This window comes from Clarias gariepinus, chromosome 28 (genome assembly GCF_024256425.1).
Source record: "Clarias gariepinus isolate MV-2021 ecotype Netherlands chromosome 28, CGAR_prim_01v2, whole genome shotgun sequence".
NCBI lineage: Eukaryota > Metazoa > Chordata > Actinopteri > Siluriformes > Clariidae > Clarias > Clarias gariepinus.
This window is the reverse complement of record NC_071127.1, coordinates 3,195,048-3,217,500: the sequence shown is the minus strand read 5'-3', so window position 1 is coordinate 3,217,500 and position 22,453 is coordinate 3,195,048.

Here is a 22,453-nt window from a genome sequence, read left to right as displayed (position 1 = left end):
TGGTTTAGATATCATGTAGAATTTTATACAACTTTCATATCAAAAGTTTTCCCAAATATCAATATTTACCTTATGATTGATAAACTCCTAAGAAATCATTTAAATTTAATGTTACTTACTTAGCACTACTTTATTACTTAGCATTAGTGTCACTTAGGATCAAAGTCAAACTAAATTTCGATGAGTTTTAGCCACACGGACATACTTTTACACTCTGGTTTCTTAGAAACAATCATGACTATTATACAATGGCCCAGCAGCATGTTTTCTTTTTTTCTTTTTTTTTTTTTAGCTCAATGAGTGTGTTCAATTGTTTTGTTTGTTCTAAAACTAAATTAAAGATCAGAACTGAACAGGAAAGAGAGTGATGGAGTGAATGCTAAAGCTTAAAAATGTCACTGGGTGGCCTGATTAATTTTGTTTGGTTGTGAGTGTGTGTGAGATAAAACCAAAGAATGTAATGAGTTTTTTTTTTCTTCTTCTTCTTGTAAAGAAGTCTGGGTCCTAAATACACTCCTGCATTATTCATGAGGCGGAAGGTACACAGCATGATCGCTGATCAGCGGGAGAGCTCGGCCATCGTCTGATCGGGTCTAAGAGGAGCTTTATCATCACAATGTGAAGGAGGAATCAATCATGATGCTGAGTTGCCTTTCGGGGACCACACACACAGACACCGACACACACATAAAATCTGTTTCAAAGGCTAGAGTTTATGTCTTGGTAGAGTTCTAACATAAAAGTTGCCCATTATAAGTTTTATTGTCTTGTCGTGTATGATTAGCAAGGTTATTTGTGTTACTGTGTCTTCAGAATTTAGCAGTTTGTGTTTGTGGGTGTAAATCATTATATGAAAGATCTCATCAGTTCTTTGTGATTCCTTCAGGGTTTTACTCAGATTGGAAAACGTCTCGGGTTACTTTGCTGTAACCCTGTTCCCTGAAAAAGCGGGAACAAGATGCTGCGCGACAGCGCTATGGGAAACGATTCCTCGTGACCGATTGTGAAGCACGTGTGTGTCAAACACGCCAAATATTTTGGCATGTATAACCTCAGGCAGGTGACGTCAACCGATGAGGTGCACCTGGAGGTTATAAATAGGCATGAACTGGAAACACCCTCAGGTCAATTTTGTCTGAAGGATGTCCAGTCACGCATGCAGTGCGGCATTGGAGCGCAGCATCTCGTTCCCGCTTTTTTTAGGGAACAGGGTTACAGCAAAGTAACCCGAGACATTCCCTTTTAAAAGCTACACTCAATGCTGCGCGACAGGGCTATGAGAACGAGAATACCCACTCCGCCGCACTGCAAGTGTCTGGACCCCCAGGGTTGTGTAGTGTGCGCACAGTACCCCCAAGGAGTCCTAGAAATAATCCTGGGATGCTGACTTGAGGACCCGCGAGCTTGGCATCCCCCTATGAAGCCTGACCGATGTCTTGCGGAAGGGCAGCCTGCCGCATGCCATGCTTGGAAGCCCCTCTTGCCGGAGCAATAGATGAGGCAAACTTCCTGGTCGAACGGCCCTAATCACTAGAGGCGAAGTATGCCTCATAGGCTAGAGCACTAGCATCTTTAACCCGACTCATCTAATGGCGGCCGCCCTTGGGCCGCGGCCCCACGACATATGAAATCCTGCTCTAATTTACGGCCCTAGCTTAATGCAGAAAGGCTTTGACTGTGGGAGATAGTTGGGTAAGAATACAAAAAGACTTTTTTTTTTTTTTTGCAGAAACTTCCAGCACTGAAACAGTTTGGCAGTGGACGGGGTCTACATGATTTATGTCCTGGAATGTAAAAGATCCTGAAGGACAGAATTTGTCCTGTCCTCCTAGGCTAGGGCACTGGCATCTCTAACCCAACTCTTCCAATGGCGTCTGTCCTTCGGCCGCGGCCCCAAGACGTATGAAACCCTGCTCTAATTTACGGCCCTGGCTAATGCGGAGGTGCACTGTAAATTGAAGAGCATGAGTTGGGCACAGCGAATGAAGTCTTACTGCTCCGGAGCTAGCTTGGCAGTGGAGTGGGTCTGCATCTTTCGCCATGTCCTAGAATGTAAATGATCCTGAGGGACAGAATTTGTCCTGTCCTCAAAGCAGGACCTAGTGCACTAGTCTTCTTAGCGGCGCGAGCTTAGTCTGCCCAGGCAATATTTACAAAACTGCTGTAGTGTCCGCGCTAGCAAATGATAACCTCTTGACTGCTGGAGGGAGTATTTTAGGGCCAGAAATAGTCATCGTTTCATGGCAATTGATGTGCCACACGAGAAGATGACCTCCCCCGATCCCTTGGGCTGGGCGGCCATTTAAGGCCGCACTCTGGCCCTTGAGGGAAAAACATCTGCCGTTAGCAACTTGCGACGACAGGACGGACCTAGAGTGGGATCCATGGTCAAGGATGAGGGTCTGAACTACATAGAAAGGGTACGAAGCTCCTGGCGTGTAACCCTTGTTGCCTCTGGGGATTGGCCCTTGGATGAAATCCCCCGGCACTTAGCCATTACTGAAACCACTCTGGGAGCATTGACGTTACCACCTCGCCTAGCTTATACTCCTTTAGATTATGCTATAATGAATTTGGCGCGCGCAGGAGACAGCTGTGCCCGCATTGCGCTCGGATTCCGCATGACACTCAACTTCATACCCCATGTAGGAAGGAGAACGCTTTGTGGCGTTAGGGCTCCACCCTAAGAAGTGAGGTGAGCTAGGGCAACGTGTTGACGCCGACGGAGGGGTGGTGATGGTGGTGGCTGTTAGGTGTTCGGTGTCCTGAAACACGGCAGGAGGAACCCGAGCACCTAACACTTTGTCCTGAGGATACTGGTTTTCCACAGTGCTTCGTGCTTAAGGAGACATAGCTGGCAGTAGGTTCCCCGCTGCCAGCCTCTCTAAAGGTGCACAAACTTTGACACCTCGGCTAGATGGGTGTGTTAGGATTAAAAGATTCACTGGAGACCGCTGCTCTCCGAAACACCAGTGGTGGCGGAGATTGAACCACGGCCTCCTAAGGATGCTGGTCCTCTTTATTGCTTCATACCTAAAGAGACATAGCTGGCAGTAGGTTCCCCACTGCCGGCCTCTCTAAAAGGTGCAGCTCTCAGTAGGTCAGTCTGGTGTGCCTGCAAAGCCATTGTGTGCAGGGCTGCAACCCGCTGCCTGAAAAATCTTCTCCCACCAACCAAGATGTTAGTCTACACGCTTAGTGGGGAGTGTAGATTTTTCCCAAAAGGATGAGCTCCCAGGAGAGAGATAGCCCATGAGCGTCTCTCTGATCTGGGAGATCATCATAAAGGACCGTGCTTTTATCCATGACATTGGAACAAATCAAATGTCAATAGCACAAAAACACAGAATAAATATGGCTTATTCCATGAAAGAGTTAACTCATGGAAGTCGCCAGGAGGGGGAGGGGCCATCATTGAGGCCCCTCCTCCGGCCACCCGACAGGCACCTGTCGGCTGGCCTTGCGCGTTTGGGGGATTTATTTTATTTATTTATTTTTACGGCGAATCGAGGTGTACATGTTAGACCGCGCGTTACCACCTCTAACACCAACTAACACACTGGCTCATCACTAGAGGAGCACTCTGGAGTGATAGTTTCCATCTTCGCGGAAGCGAGAGAGAAAGTTCTTCCCCCCCTTCACAAGAAGCGCCGAAGCCCACTAGAGAAGTGGAAGGTAAAAGACTCATGATCCGGCGAGAGAGTGAGAGAAAAGGAAAATTCTGTCTCGTGCGCCTCGGCCAGATTTGCACGCCAGAAATGCGCTGCGGGTCGCGGTTTCGCTTTAAAACGGCGAACCCAAGCGCGAGGGACTTTAATACGGAGAAAATCGCAATACTTACCTGCTCCCTGAAGCCCGAGGATAGCGTGCTCTTCCCCCAAACACTCAAACGGAAAACGTGGAGATCGCCCTCAGTGAGATATTCTTCTACACGGAGGGATGGACCCGTGTCTAACTCTGCCATCTTTCTGGTGAGTAGTAAGACACTTCTATTTTTGCTTTCTGTTAAAAAATGCTTGCAAACACGCACACACACAACATGGATCCTGAAGAAAAAATGATCTGAGGGTGTTTCCGATTCATGCCTATTTATAACCTCCAGGTGCACCTCATCGGTTGACGTCACCTGCCTGAGGTTATACATGCCAAAATATTTGGCGTGTTTGACACACACGTGCTTCACAACCGGTCACGAGGAATTGTTTCCCATAACGCTCTTGGCAACATTGAGTGTAGCTTTTGAAAGGGAACACTCCAACATTTTAAGATATTGGATCTTTAGATAATTGTTATGGATTAGAGATTGGGGCTATAAATACAATTCCAGTGGGTGAACTGGGACATAATTTTCCTGCGTATATGCAAGGGGCATTTAAATTAATCTGGGACTTGTGGTCAAATTTTGGGTGGATGAAGGTGTAAAAGCGATTTACATTTAGGCAGACGCTTTTATCCAGAGCGACTTACATTTTTATCTACCCCTGGCCCATTTACAGCATTCAAGCCCAGTATGAAGATGAGACTCTTAGCCGCAGTAAAACATCCGAATGGCGGAAACTTTTGAAAGAGGTCCATAGGTCCATGAATGACGATCCCAGACGAGATGGCTCGGCGCCCACTAAAGTCTTTCCCATTAGCGTTCAGCAAGTAGAATGCCTGATCCTTGAAAATCGAAAAATAAGTTGTCAATTTCACGTTTGTGCCAGTAAAGGAGTTCCTGAAAGGCCAGCATTTCAGACATAAAGCAGGCAGTCCTACTGAGAAAACTTTCAACCTTTCATCCAAGGACTTGTGAAATGCTAGAATGCATGCATTAGTGTGGATTATATAGAGAAATAAAGGTAGATTTTATTCTCAGAACTGTGTTCTGTTACTCTACACAATCAACAGTCCTGCTTTGACTTGAAAGTTCATCATGATAAAATAAAAAATTGGAAAGTTTTATTTCTCTATTGAGTTCCCAAGAGCACTGATGTTTCCAAATTAAAGCTAGCAGCATCTAAAAAGCAAATTAAGAACTTGAATGTCATATTTTAAGCATTATAAGATAAATTAAATTTTGGCTTGTGTGTGATGTACTTACTATCTGCTAAATATTATCTTTAAAAAGCACAACTCAGCTTGGAAATCTTTAAAAACCTAATGCAGAGGGTTTTAAATCCACAAATTGACTGTAAGCGTCTGTTTTAACCGACTTCACACAGAGTGGTGAGCAGTATGAAAAGCCAGGCTCAGTTATAATTGATGGTGCATTACTAATATTTTGTAAAAGTCTCTCCACAGCGATAACCCTGACACAGCTCTGACCACAGAGTCACGGCAAGCAGTGATAGTATTTCATTTCCAAATCACTGAACTGATGGTGCTGTGCACGGCACCCGCACACACTGTACGCCATACGACACACTCGTTTAGAGGAAATAAAGGCACATTCGCATTCAGCCCTGCAGAGACGAGGCAAACAGAAAGCAGCCGAGGTGTTTTTTTTTTTCTTTTCTTTTTTATGCTTCATTAGACCACAAAGAGTCACGGCATAAAAAGACTACAAGAAGGCTTTTTAGAAAACGCACAGGAGTCTGGAGGAGCAGATGCAGCCCACACTGATCCAAAGTGCAATTAATTACCTCGCTTTTTACAGGAGAGAGAATGAGTGAAAAAGAAAGAGAGAGAAAGAGAAAGAGAGAGAAAGAGAGACCAAGACTAACCCCCAAACTGTTAGTACTTTCAGAATTTAAATACTCATGGATGTGGTGCGGTGATAAAACATTAATATTTGTCCTCAATCATGGCCCCAAGTGTTTTATTCCTCTTACACCACAGAAACTGTCAACAAGTATTGTATTTATTAAAGATCAACAGGACATTCTATACATTGTAACCTTTTATAGTTACATTTATGATTGTGGAAGTCAGCTTAACAAGCAAACATACAATATAAATAAGGCAAATATACAATATAAAACTGTGCTACTGTATTAGTCTCAGCTGCTGTTATAGAGAATTAATCAACATCTTATATTTGAATTTGAATTTATTTATTTCATCAATTGGAAGACATCCTTATGCAGAGCGACTTACATTTTTATCTAATTATAGATCTGAGCGGTTGAAGGTTAAGGGCCCAACAGGGGGTGGTGGGGATTGAATGCGGGACCTTTGAGACCTTGAGACCTTTGAGGATACAACCATGCACTGATTTTGTTTTTTTGCGCTATCCTATCCCTTCATGCACCCCTGCAGGGAAGGAGAAGAGATTACAGAATTTGGTTTAGAAGTGTATCTAGGTAAGCTAGCATTGTTAAAGTGTTGTCATGGTAACAGCGTTGAGCACGAGAGATGTGAGAGAGAAGCAGAATTGAAAGAAGTCGATTCATGAATATTTTTATTTTTATTTGCTGTTTCGTTCCAACACAGGTGAACAATACTTTAATGCTGCACTTTAGGCGTCATTTTGTGTTTCCCTGAGTCACCTTTAAGTCATTTGTAGGATTTTCATACAATCGCCTTTGATGGAAACACGGATTCATTCGATCGCATTTTTTTTCTTCGACTCCTTATAAAATTGTAAGACATTCGAATGGAAAGCTTATCTCTTGTTCGCTCCAAGCTTATCTCTTGAAGCCCACATAAAAGCTCTCATCATCCCACAAGCACCTGTTCACTTGCTCTCACACACACACACACACACACACACACACTCATTCAAGAGGTGATTCAACGATGGTGTGAATGGAGACTGTGGTGGCCAACACTGAATGAAGTGAGAAGAATAAAAGGAGAGTGGGAGAGAGAGAGAGAGTGAGAGGTAGAGAAAGTATAAACAATTGCAGTATTTTGAGCTTTATGACATTTTCACAGTAACCTACTCCAATATCACAGTATCACAGCATTAATCAGCAGTAGCTAAAAGGTGATGAGAAACCATAAGTAAATGCATAGGGTGCTGGAAAAGGGCCTGAAAAAATGAGTGATCAAGTGAACGTAAATTAGTTGTTACATTTAAATGTGCTTTAAATGTACCAGCTATTCAACACTAGGATTTTTTTTGTTTAGTTTTGTGACTTTTATGCTGACATTTGTTTTCCAATGCATCGGTTTATCCATGATTAGTGTCTTTCTTAAGCTCTGAGCTCTGCTCAATTATTAGCCTTCATCTGCTTATTTCTCTGTTAGCTGCAGTTTTCTGTTCCTGGTGTCCTAATACTTTACTCACCACCCACTTCATCAGTGACACATGTTTAACTGTGCTTTAATACAAATATTTAATCGGGCAATCACATGGTGGCAGATGAATGCATTTAGGCATGTAGACATGGTCAAGATGATCTTCTGAAACTGAGCTTCAGAACAGAGAAGAAAGGGCTGGTCTAAGCATTTCCCAAACTGCTGATCTACTGGGATTTCCACGCAGAGTTACAGAGGATGGTGTGAAAAAGAGAAAATACCCAGTGAGAGCAGTTCTCTGGGTGAAAATACCTTGTGGTGCCAGAGGTCAGTGAAGAAACCAGACTGGGTTAAGCTGATAGAAAGGCAACAGGAATTCTAATGCCATCTGGTTACATCCGAAGTATGTTGAAGATCATCTCTGAAACCTAGAGATACCTTATAGAACCTTGAAGCAGATAAAGACCACACAGGGTGCCGCTCCTGTCATCTAAGAACAGGAAACTGATGCTACAATTTGAATGGACAAAAGAAGATTGGAAAAAAATCTTGTCTGGTCTAATAAGTCTTAATTTCTGCTGAGACATTTAGATGGTATGGTCAGAATTTGGCATAATCAACATGTAAGCCTACCTTAGTATTGTTGCCCACTGTGGTCATTTCTTTATGAGCACAGGGCAAAGAGCCATGTCACAAAGCTAAAATCATCTCAAACTGACAGTGAGGTCACTGCACTTACACAGCCTTTACAGATGCCAGATTTCAATCTAATAGAACACTTTTGATATATTGTGGAATAGGAAAGTCGAAACATGGTTGTGCAGATAAAAAATCTGCCACAATTGTATGATGCTCTCATGTCAGTAAGAACCACAATTAAGGCAGTTCTGAAGGCAAAAGGGAGTCTAACAGTACTAGCAAGGTGTACTTAAATGTACTTATTGACTTACTGAAATTGATGTTGGTTTGGTAAAGGAATTGTCTGTACTGATGCCCCGGTTCAACCCTTATTTTGACAATCGAATGAGGTTAACCAAAATGTAAAAAAATAAAAAAAGTAAATTACACAAGCACAATGGATCAGTTTGGATTTTCTTAAAAATTTAAAAAGTATGCATATTGAGTTTTAATAACACCCAAGTATAAATATAATCTAAAATAAAACTGGGGGATAACAGAGCAGTACAATTACACAAGTATTTTGCATTGCTAAACTGCAAAACAGTAGGTAATCTATCTGTCATCTATTTATAAACATGAAAATCAAAGTGTATATATATATATATATATATATATATATACACACATACACACTCTTTGGTAGAGCAAATGATCTTATTGAAAAATATGTCAAACTCAACCTAAATGAGCCATTTCTACCACTCGAGTGAGGTATGTTATGCGAAAACGATATTCACTAGATGATGATGATTTAAATAGTACAGTGAAATCTCGGATTGCGAGTAACGCAGTTTGCAAGTGTTCCGTAAGATGAGCAAACATTTTAAATACATTTTGACTTGAAAAACATGCAAGTCTTGGTTTACAAGTAGTGAGTATCATGTATCACTCATGCGCTTCTTGTTTTGACGCAAAAGTCACGTGATCACAACTGAGCCAACGGTATTTCTCTCTCTCGCGCTGCTGAATTGTGGGTAAATCGTCTCCCCTGCTGGGTCTTAGTGCCCGTCTCTTACTGGTTTAATCAACAACCGTGCTTGTGTGTACTGTTTACTATAACACTGTGACCACGTGTGTGTAAAACATATTTTATATATATCTTATAACACACGTGTGTACGCGCGTGTGAAGCAAAAGAAAGTCTCATTAGAGGGATTAGAACTCCATTTTCTCCCTCAGCCTCTCTTATGTGTGCGCCTTCGTAATTTGACACCGTGCGTCATGAGAAATCAAGTGGATTTTGTAGTATACACAAAAGCATTTGTGTTGCTGCACAACCACACAAGAGCTGATTTCTTATCTTTATTGTATTCAAAAATATATTTCTTTTACCATGAAGTCTCATCCATTTGGATGAGGCATTTAATTGCAGTCTGTTAGTAATAATAATAATAATAATAATAATAGATAAAAGATGTTTAAGTACCTAAAAAATATTATAAGCAATATAAAACTAGCCAAAGCCAAATGCTCCAGTGACAAGTATAGTCAACAGATATAAGTCAATTTCACGTGAGCCGTGGTGTTGTGAGTCCTCTCAATACCACAGTGTTCATTACTAACACAGCTCCAACACTGGCCATTTTATAATCTGTTTTCTGAAAGCAGGTTCGAATTGCTGCGGGTGTAATTTATTTCAGCATCGAGAGAAAGAGATTGAGAGAGAGACAGAGAGAGAGACTTGACTTAAAATAAGTCAGCCTTTTTTTCCTGGTGTGTGAGGTCACAATCTTTTAAAGCCGTATCATTAGAGCGAGAGGATTCGTCCCTGTTCAAGAGAAAACTCTGTCCCACTTTCACCTCGCCACACTGTGAGATAGAGTTTATCTCAAACACTGAACTCTCTCTCTCTCTCTCTCTCTCTCTCTCTTTATTTCTACCTTTTTCTGGTGTGGTCTGGGGTGAACCTAACAATGCCCAGAATGCTCTGCTGGACCTGGGGTGCAGTGATGAGATCCCAGCAGCATTTATCAGACTTGTCGCAACGTTCCAGCAGTACTCAGTCCTGAGTGTGCTAAGGTTTTATTCTGCTCGAGTGTGTTTGTACACTTCATGATGCTCGAATGTTGTTCAGGTTTTGACTCAGCAGTCACAACCTGTTGGATGTTGCAAAAGGGGCGGAGCCAATAATCAGAGCTATATTTCTAAATCCTATAGATCAGGTATAAATCAGGAGCTTGTTGAGAGGGCAGTTGTTTTTAAAAGGCGTTGGTGATATGGATGAAGTTACTGATCTATTAAATAAAACGAGTCGGAACTGATTCACTTCGGAGTTTCACTACAAACAGCGGCCATGAGAGTTAATCCCGCTGCTCGGGCTTCAACTGGAGGAGATGAAACATGGAGGATTGAGTTTGGATTAACTCCACTCAGTGAGTCAGAACCCGACTCGAATGTGCTGAGTGCTCTCTCTCTCTCTCGGTCCCCTGAGCCCCACAAACATGAAAACTTTTCCCCATTTCTGTTTAATCCTCTGTTTCGTTCCAGCTCGAGCCCACAGTCGAAATGTACAAGCCGTCGCTGCTCCTGCCAGAAAACCCGACACCCCCAACCGGCCATGCGTTCAGAGAGACATGATGGACGTGAGGTGAATGAGAGGGATTAGGCCACACATTTCTCACTTCTTCTTCTTCTTCTTTTTTCTTTTTCCCACGTGATGCTTAGAACAGTTGTGAGAGCAGATGGCTGTCCTTTGCGATGCTAACAGGGACTCCACAACGCCTCTACACACACACACTCACACACTCACCTGACAGGAAGTAACAGCAAGCTGTCTCTGATGACTTTGCACTTCTAACTTCTAGACAGAGAGATAGAGAGAGAGAGAGAGACCTAAAAATAAACGTCTAACAGGTGGGTTTGTCCTTATTTGAACGCAGGTCGATGCATAGAGTACGGAGGTTAAAAAAAGAAAGAGTTCTCTGACAGCAGGTGCGCGCTTTCTTTCTTCCGGCGCCGTCAGCGCCTTGATGTGATCCCTATCTATTGATACAGATGTGACGGCTACATCTGTTAGCTTGGGGGAATGTGAACGCTTCGCTTACAGAGGTGCTAGTCATGCATAAGACTTCTCTACAGCACACCCTGTAGTTTAAAACTTCCTCAGGACCGGGACATTAATCTAACCCTGACAGCAATGCTGTTACAGAGAACTAATCAACACCTTCTGACCAATCAGAGTCCGGAGCTGTAACCCTAACTCTAACCTCACGCACGAGCGTGTTTATTCAGCATGCCGGAGTCACATTCTGCTCTATTCAGCAAACTTCCCTCGTGCATCATGTCATAAGGCAGGAGTTGTGGCTGAGATTAAAACCCGAGTCCGAGGCGTTTATCTCCACGCCGCTTCGGTGCACACGCGTCATGAATCACAGCGAGACGTGAATCAGACAGTTTGTTTACAATGATTGAATGATGCCATGAGCGGTGTGCATTCTTGTTAGTTTATTTTTTTATAGCTAACCGCAGGGTGCGAGCTCACACATCAGCATCATACATCACCTCACACTCGTACTCCATCACACCAGTGAGACGCCATCAGCGATGTGTGTGGTGGGACCTGAGACCTTACACACACAAGTCACACAGTCTCAGGGAAGAAGGTGTGGACGGTGTATCTGTCAGTCTCAGTGAAGGAGGCGTGGTCTGTTTATCTGTCAGTCTCAGTGAAGGAGGCGTGGTCTCTTCATCTGTCAGTCTCAGTCAAGGAGGCGTGGTCTCTTCATCTGTCAGTCTCAGTGAAGGAGGCGTGGTCTGTTTATCTGTCAGTCTCAGTCAAGGAGGCGTGGTCTCTTCATCTGTCAGTCTCAGTGAAGGAGGCGTGGTCTCTTCATCTGTCAGTCTCAGTGAAGGAGGCGTGGTCTGTTTATCTGTCAGTCTCAGTGAAAGAGGTGGGGCCTTTGTATCTGTCGATCTCGGTGAAGAAGGAGTGGCCTCTGCATACGTTGGTCTCAGTAAAGAAGGTGTGGTCTGTTTATCTGTCAGTCTCAGTGAAGGAGGCGTGGTCTGTTTATCTGTCAGTCTCAGTGAAGGAGGCGTGGTCTGTTTATCTGTCAGTCTCAGTGAAGGAGGTGGGGCCTTTGTATCTGTCGATCTCGGTGAAGAAGGAGTGGCCTCTGCATACGTTGGTCTCAGTAAAGAAGGTGTGGTCTGTTTATCTGTCAGTCTCAGTGAAGAAGGCGTGGTCTCTGTATCTCCCAGTCTCAGTGAAGGAGGTGTGGCCTGTTTATCTGTCAGTCTCAGTGAAGGAGGTGTGGCCTCTGTATTTATCAATCTCAGTAAAGAAGGAGTGGCCTCTGCATACGTTGGTCTTAGTAAAGGAAGTGTGGCCTTTGCATCTGTCAGTCTCAGTAAAGGAGGCGTGGCCTTTGCATCTGTCAGTCTCAGTGAAGGACGCATGGCCTGTGTATCTGTCAGTCCTAGTGAAGGAGGCGTGGCCTGTGTATCTGTCGGCCTCAGTGAAGGAGGCGTGGCTCTGTGTACCTGTCTCTCACTGGTCTTCTACATTTAGGGGCATTTTAGGCCAGTGCCAAGCAGACAAAAATTTTCTGAAGCTCCAAATCATAATAAATGAGGATAAATGAGCTTCTCCTCTCTTTCATCACTCAGACTTTAAGGTTACTTCCTGTCCTTCTTGGCCTTTTCGTCGCTTTGCTGAAATGAAGCCGCTAAAGGCCACGTACCTGTCGGGCCTCAGGCCTTTTCTGCATTATTAACGCACACACGTACACACACACACACACACACACACACACACACACACGCACACACACATAGCTCATCTTTTTCGTGCCATTAAGAGTAAATCTGTTAATTCTTATTTACCCAGAAAATTAGTTTATGAAGGAATAATCAGGAAAAAAACTGTCACTGAGCTGTAAGTGAATAATAAACATCTGAACATCTGAGAAGATTTCTTCTCCAAACCAAGAATGTGTGAAATGTCTCCAAACCCACACACACACACACACACACACACAGTATTTGAACAGGGTTAAAAGGGTTCAGTTCAAAAAGAAAATGTCAGGCCATTATATCATTCTTCCATTAATATAAATGTAATATAATGCACATCATATATGTATAATACATCCGCATTATCCATGTCTCTCTCACTTACACACACACACACACACACACACACCTGATGTTCCTCTTTAATATCCCATGATGCTTGTGGGTTTTCTGTAATTCCCCCCCCCCCCCCCCCCCATCCCATTCACAGAAACAAAAGTTATCCTCTCCATGGCTACTGTCACCTGAGATGCGTCTGGTCACATTCTGTACACCTTGTTCTCCGTTTAGGATTCCTGAGCTCTCCTTTACTCTTACAGTAACAAGGATGTACTGTATGTGCAGTTGGGCAATTCACCGTCACACACCACCTTGCTGCCCGGTGTGCTTTCAGAGATCTACAAAGTGCACCCAAGTTTTCCTGTTGCCTCCTGGTTATCACACACACACACACACACACACACCACTTCCATTAGCCTGCGTTGAGAACGACTCGTTGCCTTCATTTCTCATGCTGTGATTAAACACGCTGTCCGGCAGGATAATTACAAAACACGGCCTCGGGGTCGTGCTGTTTTATTAGCTCTGTGTGTGTGTGTGTGTGTGTGTGTGTGTGTGTGTGTGTGTGTGTGTGTGTGTGTGTGTGTGACTGAGCAATACACCAACAACAGCAAAACAACACATGCAAGTAGATTTACACATTCTCACCTCTTCATCCATCTTCTTTCTTTTCTTCCTGTTGTCTTCCCCTCACACACTCGACAGATATTTTATAGGCACACAGCAGTGTTTATTGCAGCGGGTTGGCTCGCTGTAACACCCTCATTAGCCTTCTGACCAAAGGACAACCTCTAAAAAATTAAGCTAATGTGGAGGTGCCAAAACATTCAGTTCCTTGGATGTCCACTGGGGGCTGGCTATAGAAGTGAATCAACCCCACAAAGCCCCCATATTGAAATGGCCAATTTTAAAAAGCTGACATACACTATATGGAGAATAGTATTGTATTATATATCCGGGTGTTTCAATCAGGTCCTTTATCCCAAGTGAAGGATAAACTTACTGTAATGCTTCAGCATACCAAGACATCTTAGACAATGCTACGCTTCTATGCAACTTTATGGCGACAGTTTGGGGAAGGCCCCTTTCTATTTCAACACGCCTCCGCCCCAACGCGCAAAGCAAGGACTATAAAGACATAGTTTGATGAGTTTGATGACATGTCCTCCTCAACCCCATCAAGCACCTTTGGAATGAACTGGAACTGGAGATTGCGAGCCAGGCCTTCTTTACCAACATCAGTGTCTGACCTCATAAATGCTCTCCAGAATGAATCGGTACAAATTTCCACAGAAACACTAAAAAATCTTGTGGACGGCCTTTCAAGAAGAGTGGAAGCTGTTATTCCTGCAAAACCAATTAATGGATCAACCAGGGTTTAGGCGGAGCTAGTTTTAACCAGGTGTCAACCAGAGTTCCCACAGCTGAGTTTCACAACTGCTCTTCAGAAAACCTGTGAGTGACATCAAGGGATTGTCCAGTTCTCTTTTACAGTTCATACTCCTGACACAAACCAGTACCTATTTCTCCTCATTATCTTTCACAATTACAGAAAGCATCACAAAATTAAATATTAATTTTCTTTCTCCACCTCTGCTCCTTTTATCTTTCTGGATTTATTTCTCCAGTTCTGCTTCTTTCAGTAACCAGATGCTCATGATGTTCTAACAAAAAAACATTGGTTAGTTCTCTCAAACCGCCTGATCCAGGATAGATAACCTTCTTGGCACAAAAAGCTGTTTTTTATAGCTATGTGTTGGAACAGAGCATTAAAGCTCAGAAATAACACTACTACTCATTATTGAATCTCTCAGAAGAAAGGTTTTTAGCAGTGAGTGAAATCAAGCAGAGCAAAAAGCTTTCTCATTAGACCTGTCCTGCTTACACTCATCCCCTCATCTCAGGAGGAAATATGGAGGAGAAGCAGACGAATATAGACACATTGTTAGAAGATGATAGTAATCAGAGTAATCTGTACTGAATGCACATCACTAGCTAACTAGCTTGTATTACTGCAGCCAGATTTATTACATCAAAAGCACAGGCATGGGCAGCGCACTAGGGCTGTGACCGGACCAGTGATGTAACTAGCTGAAGGATGTAGGGTGTGTCGTCCCCTGAGGTGGCTACAGCAGCTCAGTCTTGCTGGGATTAAGGTTCAGGTGGAGAGCTGTGACGTCCAAAAGACACCCAGAGGGACCAGAGAAGACGGAAGTGTTAAAGGTGTGTGTGAGTCATGAGCATGAGAGAACAAATACTGTATTCGAATATTAGAAGACTACTTCCTGTATGTGACCAGACTTTACCAGGACTGATTAGAGTGGGTAGAGAGGTGTAAGAGCCATATTCGTAATTTATTACTTGAACATGCATTTATGATTATCATAATTTGTGTTATATTATGCTGTATATTTTCAGATCATATTAGTTTGTTCTGCGCATGTCTAGTGATGTCACTCCGTAATCGCTTAGTTGCATGATTACTGAGGCAAATGAGAAGTTTTTAAGATGCGCAAGTTTTGGAGAACACAAGCTTTTGAGCGTAATCTAAAACAGTCATGAATGGAATCACAATTCGTAAAGATACAGCAAATAAGTTGTTGTAACCATAGTGGATTTTAGACTATAAGAAGTATTGAACGTTTGATGTTGAAAATAAACAAAGGAACAAAAGGAATTCATGGACGTGAGTAAACAAGTTCAATAAGAAAGATATGCGTCAGAACTTGTGGACTAACATGTCCCATACAAGAGGGATACGAGAGGATACTTATACTTAGCTTTAAAGTACAGAAAATATATGTACTTTTACTTCACTACATTTCTGCATGGCATTGCATTACATATCCATAGTGGTGCATAGTGTTTGAAGCAGGAACCTGCTGACTATTAAGGGTAATTACATTACTTCCCCTACTGAAATCAGAAGCAGAGCTGGTTACAGGCTGTGATGAAACTGCACGTTCGCAATCAGGGAGAAAGATTTACCATGAAAAAGGCTGCTGTGAGCTAATACAAGCCTTGTACTTGAAGGTGAGTACCCCTTTACTTTGTAGTGGTTTGACAAGATGGACACCAAGTTCAGCAGCATCTTCTCCATGCATTAAATTGTCAGAGATGCCCAGGGCTGGGGTGTGGGTCCAGCTGGCGTTGAGTCCTCGTGGTCATGACGAGATGAGCCGAGAGGGCAAGATGAGCTGCGCGGAGCAGAACGCACATTAACTGAAGAGGTTAACCGGACGTGATCAGGTCTTTCCACTGAGTTAAAGATTCCATCTGACGTTCAAAAATTTGTAACTTACATACGGATACGGATGGGCCTAGCTAAGCTGAAAGAGGGCGGAGCCAATGCTTGCTTATATCATTCACACAGGACTTCACACAGAACAGTGTGTGTGTGTGTGTGTGTGTGTGTGTAAGAAGAGCTCATCATTATCCGTAAGAGATTGAGGTGTGTGTGTGTGTGTGTGTGTGTGTGTGTGTGTGTGTGTGTGTGTGTGTGTGTGTGTGTGTGTTGTTGAGGTGTGTGTGATTGCCTCAGGTAGCCAGACAGCCAAAGATCAATGCTGATTCCTTGTTGCTTCCTTCCTGCTGCTGGGTACAGAGACGTTTATAACACACTGTACACCTGAGTCCGTGTAGCAACAGGGAATTTCTCTCTCACACACACACACACACTCACCTTCTCCCAGGAACTGTGATGTTCTTCAAAACCTTGGTTTAAAAACAATTTCAGACTGTGAGTTGGTTCTCTCTCTCTCTCTCTCTTTCTCTCTCACACACACACACACACACACACACACACACACACAGACACACAATCCAGTAGAAAGATGTTGGGTGTCAGGCTGGTCATCCAAAGCCAATCATGTCAGCCGTAGAGATAAGTTTACCCTCCACGAGACCCAGGAGCTCAGCAATCCACAATTTCCTCTTCTCACCCTGGTGCCGTTCCCTCGTTCCTTTACACTGCCTCGTCTTTATCTCTCTCTCACCTTCATCTTTCTCTCTCTGTCTCTCTCTCTCTGTCTCTGTCTGTCGTCTCTGTTTAAACTGCCGTGCTCCATCAGAGAGAACTGTGAGGAAGTTTCTTCTCACACACACACACACACACACACACACACACACACACACACACACTATTTATCCCAGAAGATCTAAACAATAAAAAAGCTTTTGTTCATAAGAAGAAAAACAAACATCTGTTCATCACAGTCCTCGTAACTGAGCCGCAGTTCATCACGGATTTCTGATTCGGGTCGAAGTTTTAAAGAAAAGAGACTCTGTGGATCAGCCTGAACTCTTCAGAAAGAACTTTTCTTAAAACAATGTCTAAAAAATCAGAGTACTGCGACCGTCCGACGCACCCTGTCCCGGCTCTTACACACACACACACACACACACACACACACACACACACACGCGCACACACACTGAAAACAAAGCACAGGGAATTAATGAGCAGTAAATCCTTCTTCAGGTGAGCTTATTATTCTCTGCGAGAAAATATCAAAGAAAACACAAACTCTTGTGACGCTTGGTAAAGCCGTCTCCTCCTGTCAGCATGACTGATAAATAAAAGTAAAAAGTTTTTCATTCCAGTCTAAAAAAAAAAAAAAGGTCCATAAAGACAGTCTGCATGTTCCTCATTACGGTGCTAAAACAAGACAATTAGCGCGCTCGTGCTCCGGCGTTACGCCACGCCAGTCATTTAGGTGGGGATTAGCGCAGGACGCTGCTCTCCTTAGTCACTTTTTTAATGAGATCTCCAGCTTCTGCACGCATCTGTTTTCCCCTCATTGTCCTAACAAACTGCAGAAGGGAGATAAATCACGTCTATCAGCCCTCGTCCCCGGAATCTGTCCTTTACAGAATTATAACACTGTCCATCAGTCATGCGGGAAACACCTCGATTCATCCAAGCAATAAAACCCTGGTCTATAATTAAATAACAGAAATTACCTGGTAAAGGTGAATCGGAGCTCAGGGTTCTATTCTAGACACCAAGAGGATGTGGGATCAGATCACAGAGAGTCAGTGTTGGGCTCTGATTTGGATAAAAGCATCCAAGAAATCACACAATACCAATTTCTTAACAAAATACTGACAACACTAGTGATAAGTAGTGATTCTCTAGTGATAATATTATTTAGGTAAAAGTAGAAGTCCCCTATTTACTTACTGTATGTACTTGAATAAAAGTACAGAAGTACTTACCTTCACCTATCAGCCTTTTTCAAAGTATACAATGCAGTCTCTGTGCTGTAGGTTGCAAGGGTAACTCGGTGGTTAAGGTGTTGGCCCACTGATCAGGAAGTCTCCAGATCGAGCCCTGACGCCGCTGGGCTAGTGGTTGGCTTCGCTCCTGCCATGTGGAAGACCTGGGTTTGACCTGACCAGACCACGAGTGAGTTCTAGCTTTACCTTGAGCCCAGTCACTGGGCATCTTTAGTGCCAGCCGTAAGCACAGATAAAAAAAAAAAGGTAGAGTTGCATCAAAAAGGACATAAAACCCGAGTAAAACCTGAGTAAAACCCGAGTAAAATGTGTGGATCTAGTAATCCACTGTGGCGAGCACCTTGACAGGATTGACCCAAAAGACCAACAGCCAACTATTAATGGAAAATTCACATTTTAGGTGAATGAAAAATGGGTCTGGTTGCTCACCTCCACTGTTCTCTGGAAGGACTTGGTTCAGCAGGACCTTATTTACATGGACATGGAAACAAAATGTTCAGAAGAGGAGTGAAATAAAGAGAGGTGCTTCTGTATGAGTTAGGTTAAAAAAAAAATGCTAAATGTGAGGGGTATTTCGGCTGGGGAAATATCACACACACACATCCGGCAGGCTCTGAGACCGGTGGTAACTTGTTACAGAAGTAGTGCCTGTGTGTTACGGAAGCAGGACCTTTAAAATAACTTAACACTTTACCTGAAATAGCTAAATACACAACTTTTAAAGAAAAATAAATTCTGTCTCTCAGGTAGGAGGAGAATCCAAAGAGTACAACTTGATATAACAATACAAAAAAGTTACATAAATCAATAAATCTTTATCACTTCGGTCTCATACATAGATTATTTTTAGCTTTTTAAATTACACAGTTGGCCTTATGATGATGTTTCCCTGGAATTGTTTCAGTAAATCTGACTAAAACCGCTACAGAGATAAGATAGAGGATCGCCTGTTCTTCGTTCTTCTTATATAAGCTTTAGAGTGTGTAAAGCAGATGAAACAGCAGTACTAAGTCACATTTGATATTTTCAAGAAAAGACCCAAATTAACATTAGACAGCAGGAGTTTCATGCGTAATAATTTTATGAACACATCAGTATATTGAAGAGAGTTGGTCCCTAGCAGCAGTAAAGTGGATTTAGTGCTCTCAGAAATAGTGCAAATATCACAACATGCCCTAAAGTGACAGGTGTGTGTGAGGAGATGAGTGTCCTTGAGTTGTCAGTGAGGTGAGCAGTGTGAGCAACGTAGCCGTAGGCAGATTAGCCTGTCTGTTTTTTTACACACTCACACGATTAAAGCTTTTAATCACTTACTCTAGTGGCAGTCAAATTCGCTTAGGATGCTATATATATAATATTAAGGCATTTATTAGTTAGTTAGTGTTATATTTAGTTTAGATAATATTCCAAAGAAATAAGATCTTCTACAGAAGATAACCAAATACTCCAGATGTGGTCCTTAAGTTATTAAAAACAAAAGTGATTTAACAAAAGAACAAAAAGACGTGGCAGTATAAACAAGTAACCTCCTTTGTCTTCACTGAATTGGGCGTGGCATTGTTTATACCTTCACTTCTCCTTATACTGTGCTATGATTGGCCATTTGATCTGTCACTCAAGCTCACACTGTGCTTTCTTTTGTGTAAGTGTTAGCCCAAAATGAAATGTTAGTCCTGTTGCTTAAATCCTGGATTATCTGTTTAATTGATCTGGACCATCGTAAACAGACTATCATCACCCACTGACCTCCAGTAACACTCTGTGACACCCAGCAGAAATGACATCATCTGCAAACAGCCCATAGAACAAGATGATTAAAAAGAAGATTAACTAGTATAATTGGTTAATTATAATCTTATAATTGGAAACACTGTATTTATTTTTACTCAGTTTTTTACATTTAACATTTTTTTATTTCAGTTTATTTTACTTCCATCTCTGGCTGTCTCACTACATGTGTACCATCTTCGCTGTGACAGTGAGATGAAATCACTGTCCAAGGTCAAACAGAAAAGAGAGAGAGAGATGATATCATTGCAGATAACCATCCTCAGACTTATTACATGCTCAAACAGTGTGTCTTATCTGTGTGTGAAATGGACCTTTCATTAGACGGAAACACTGTGAGTTTAACAACCACTTCAGCTCACTGCATCTCTGTTCAATTAACCTAATATTCCTCTCCCAGAACCCAGGCAGAACTGCAGTGTGTGTGGGAGATTGTAGCGGACACCAGGCACAACAAGTCAGTCAGTAGGTTTACATGATGTTGTGTTAGTCCGAGTAACACAGGACTTTTAAAATAAAAGCAAAATCGTTAGTCTGACTAATATTTACTAAATTGGACTTCTTAAACTCTGACTTACACACCCAGATAATGCGCTTGCTCTGTTTATGCTCCGCAGTTGACCCAAAACAACAAAATAACAAAATGCATAAAGAGGAAAAAGCCTCTATTGATATGGCGGTGTCGTCTGCCTTGATAGCACCATAACCTTGAGGGATAACCTGCATCTTATTTGTACAAAAAAGTAAAGAGTACAGCATATATGAAAAGTACAGCACTGTAAAGTTGTCCATGTTTTCTTCTAGTTTGCAACTACTGTATCTAGGTTGTTTGTCCATCATTTTGGTGTATGATGTAATTAGTCGACCAGGAATACAATAGTAAGAAGCTGAAAGGTGTTATATTACCACCTATCATTGCGGAGTTGGACATAGTTTCCCTACCATGTATACTGGGACAAGGACATTAGTACAATTAAATGTCCTAGTCGAGCTCTAACTACAGCTCCATTTAATAGTGCATGTTAACCTACTGAGTGTTTTTTCTAAAATTAAGCATGCTCTGGGAATCACCCTGGCTCTGAATTTGGCATGCAGCAAGTCCTAGACCAGGAGAAACACGGTGGTTTGTTTCAGCATGGTGACTAGGCATAATGGAGGGATTCAAGCCAAATGATGCTGCTGCTGATTTCCTCACATCCTTTCTTGACCCTGCTTCTTCATATTCTATGCTAATGCCTGGCTCTTGTTCTCTCTTACTATTTCTCTCTAACATTTTCTTGCACTATACTGAACAGCTATTGTGCAGACATCACCATTCTCATTCAGTCACATTAGCTATTTTTACATCTGTCGGCCACAGACTCTCATCAGTCCAGATATTTAGCTGTGATTGCCGGGAATGGTGATGCTGCATCCCATCCATCCACCAAAACAATCTAATCTAAATCTCTGGGCATTGTGGCGGGTTAATAGCCTGATGGTTCGATTTAAAGCCCAGTGTATTCATGCTGTAAAATGAAATATGGATGACGTGCATGTTTCAAGTCGCTCTCGATAAAATTGATGTTGCTTAGCAGCAACACTTTAGTCATACAGCATGTGCTAGCTGAGACCAGTTAGCAGTTAGCATGGTCTTATTTCATTGCTTTAGCAAAGAGCCATATGTGTAATATCTTCCAAACTAAAGTAAAACTGCATACATATTCTCTAATCCACGTGTTCTTCCCTAAATGAACAAACAGTTCTTTATTCCTCATTCAGATCTTGTGTTGAGTATTAAGCAGTGAAAACAGTACCAGGGACACAGGATTCAGATTTTGGCTAAGATTTAGAAACAGAATAAAAATTTTAAAAGATTCTGTACTTCAATTGGTCTGATTTCTTGTTTTCACTTTTCTTTAGCTAGCTACCTAAGAACCCCTAAGAAGGCACCTAAGGAGTGCTAGGCTAATAAATGGTAAGTTGCTAGCTCAGTAATTAGCTATATTAATGCAAGCCTTTTGAATTTACAGATATTCATGACTCCGGCAGTTGAAAAGGCAATTCCTCTGTGGACTTTAGTAAAGTAACCCTGTTACACTCACAGTGAAGGTCACAAGATGTTCCTTGTTCCTGATCAATGCTAGCTGTCACTGTCAGAAACAAGACTAGTGTTGGATGCAAACACAGGCTTTATTGATGAACACGAAACAACAAAGAGCCAATCCGATCTAATCCATTCAGCAAACAGACAGAACCAAAGCACAAGACAAGGGAAAATATTTAGCCATTAGCGCCCAAATAGCTTGGAATTATTCCTAGTGTTAAAATAAAAGCCAGAGCTTACATGGAATGCATAAACATTTTGGATATTTAATGGTTAGGAATCCTGGGAAATGTTCAGCGCTGGTGTTTGGTTGTGTCTTAAAATTCTGTTTGTATTCGCGTCCACTCTACCAATCTGCTCGCTGAGTGCCCACATGCCAGTTGGGCACTGCCCCTTGACCTGCACGTGCACATCCTCACTTTT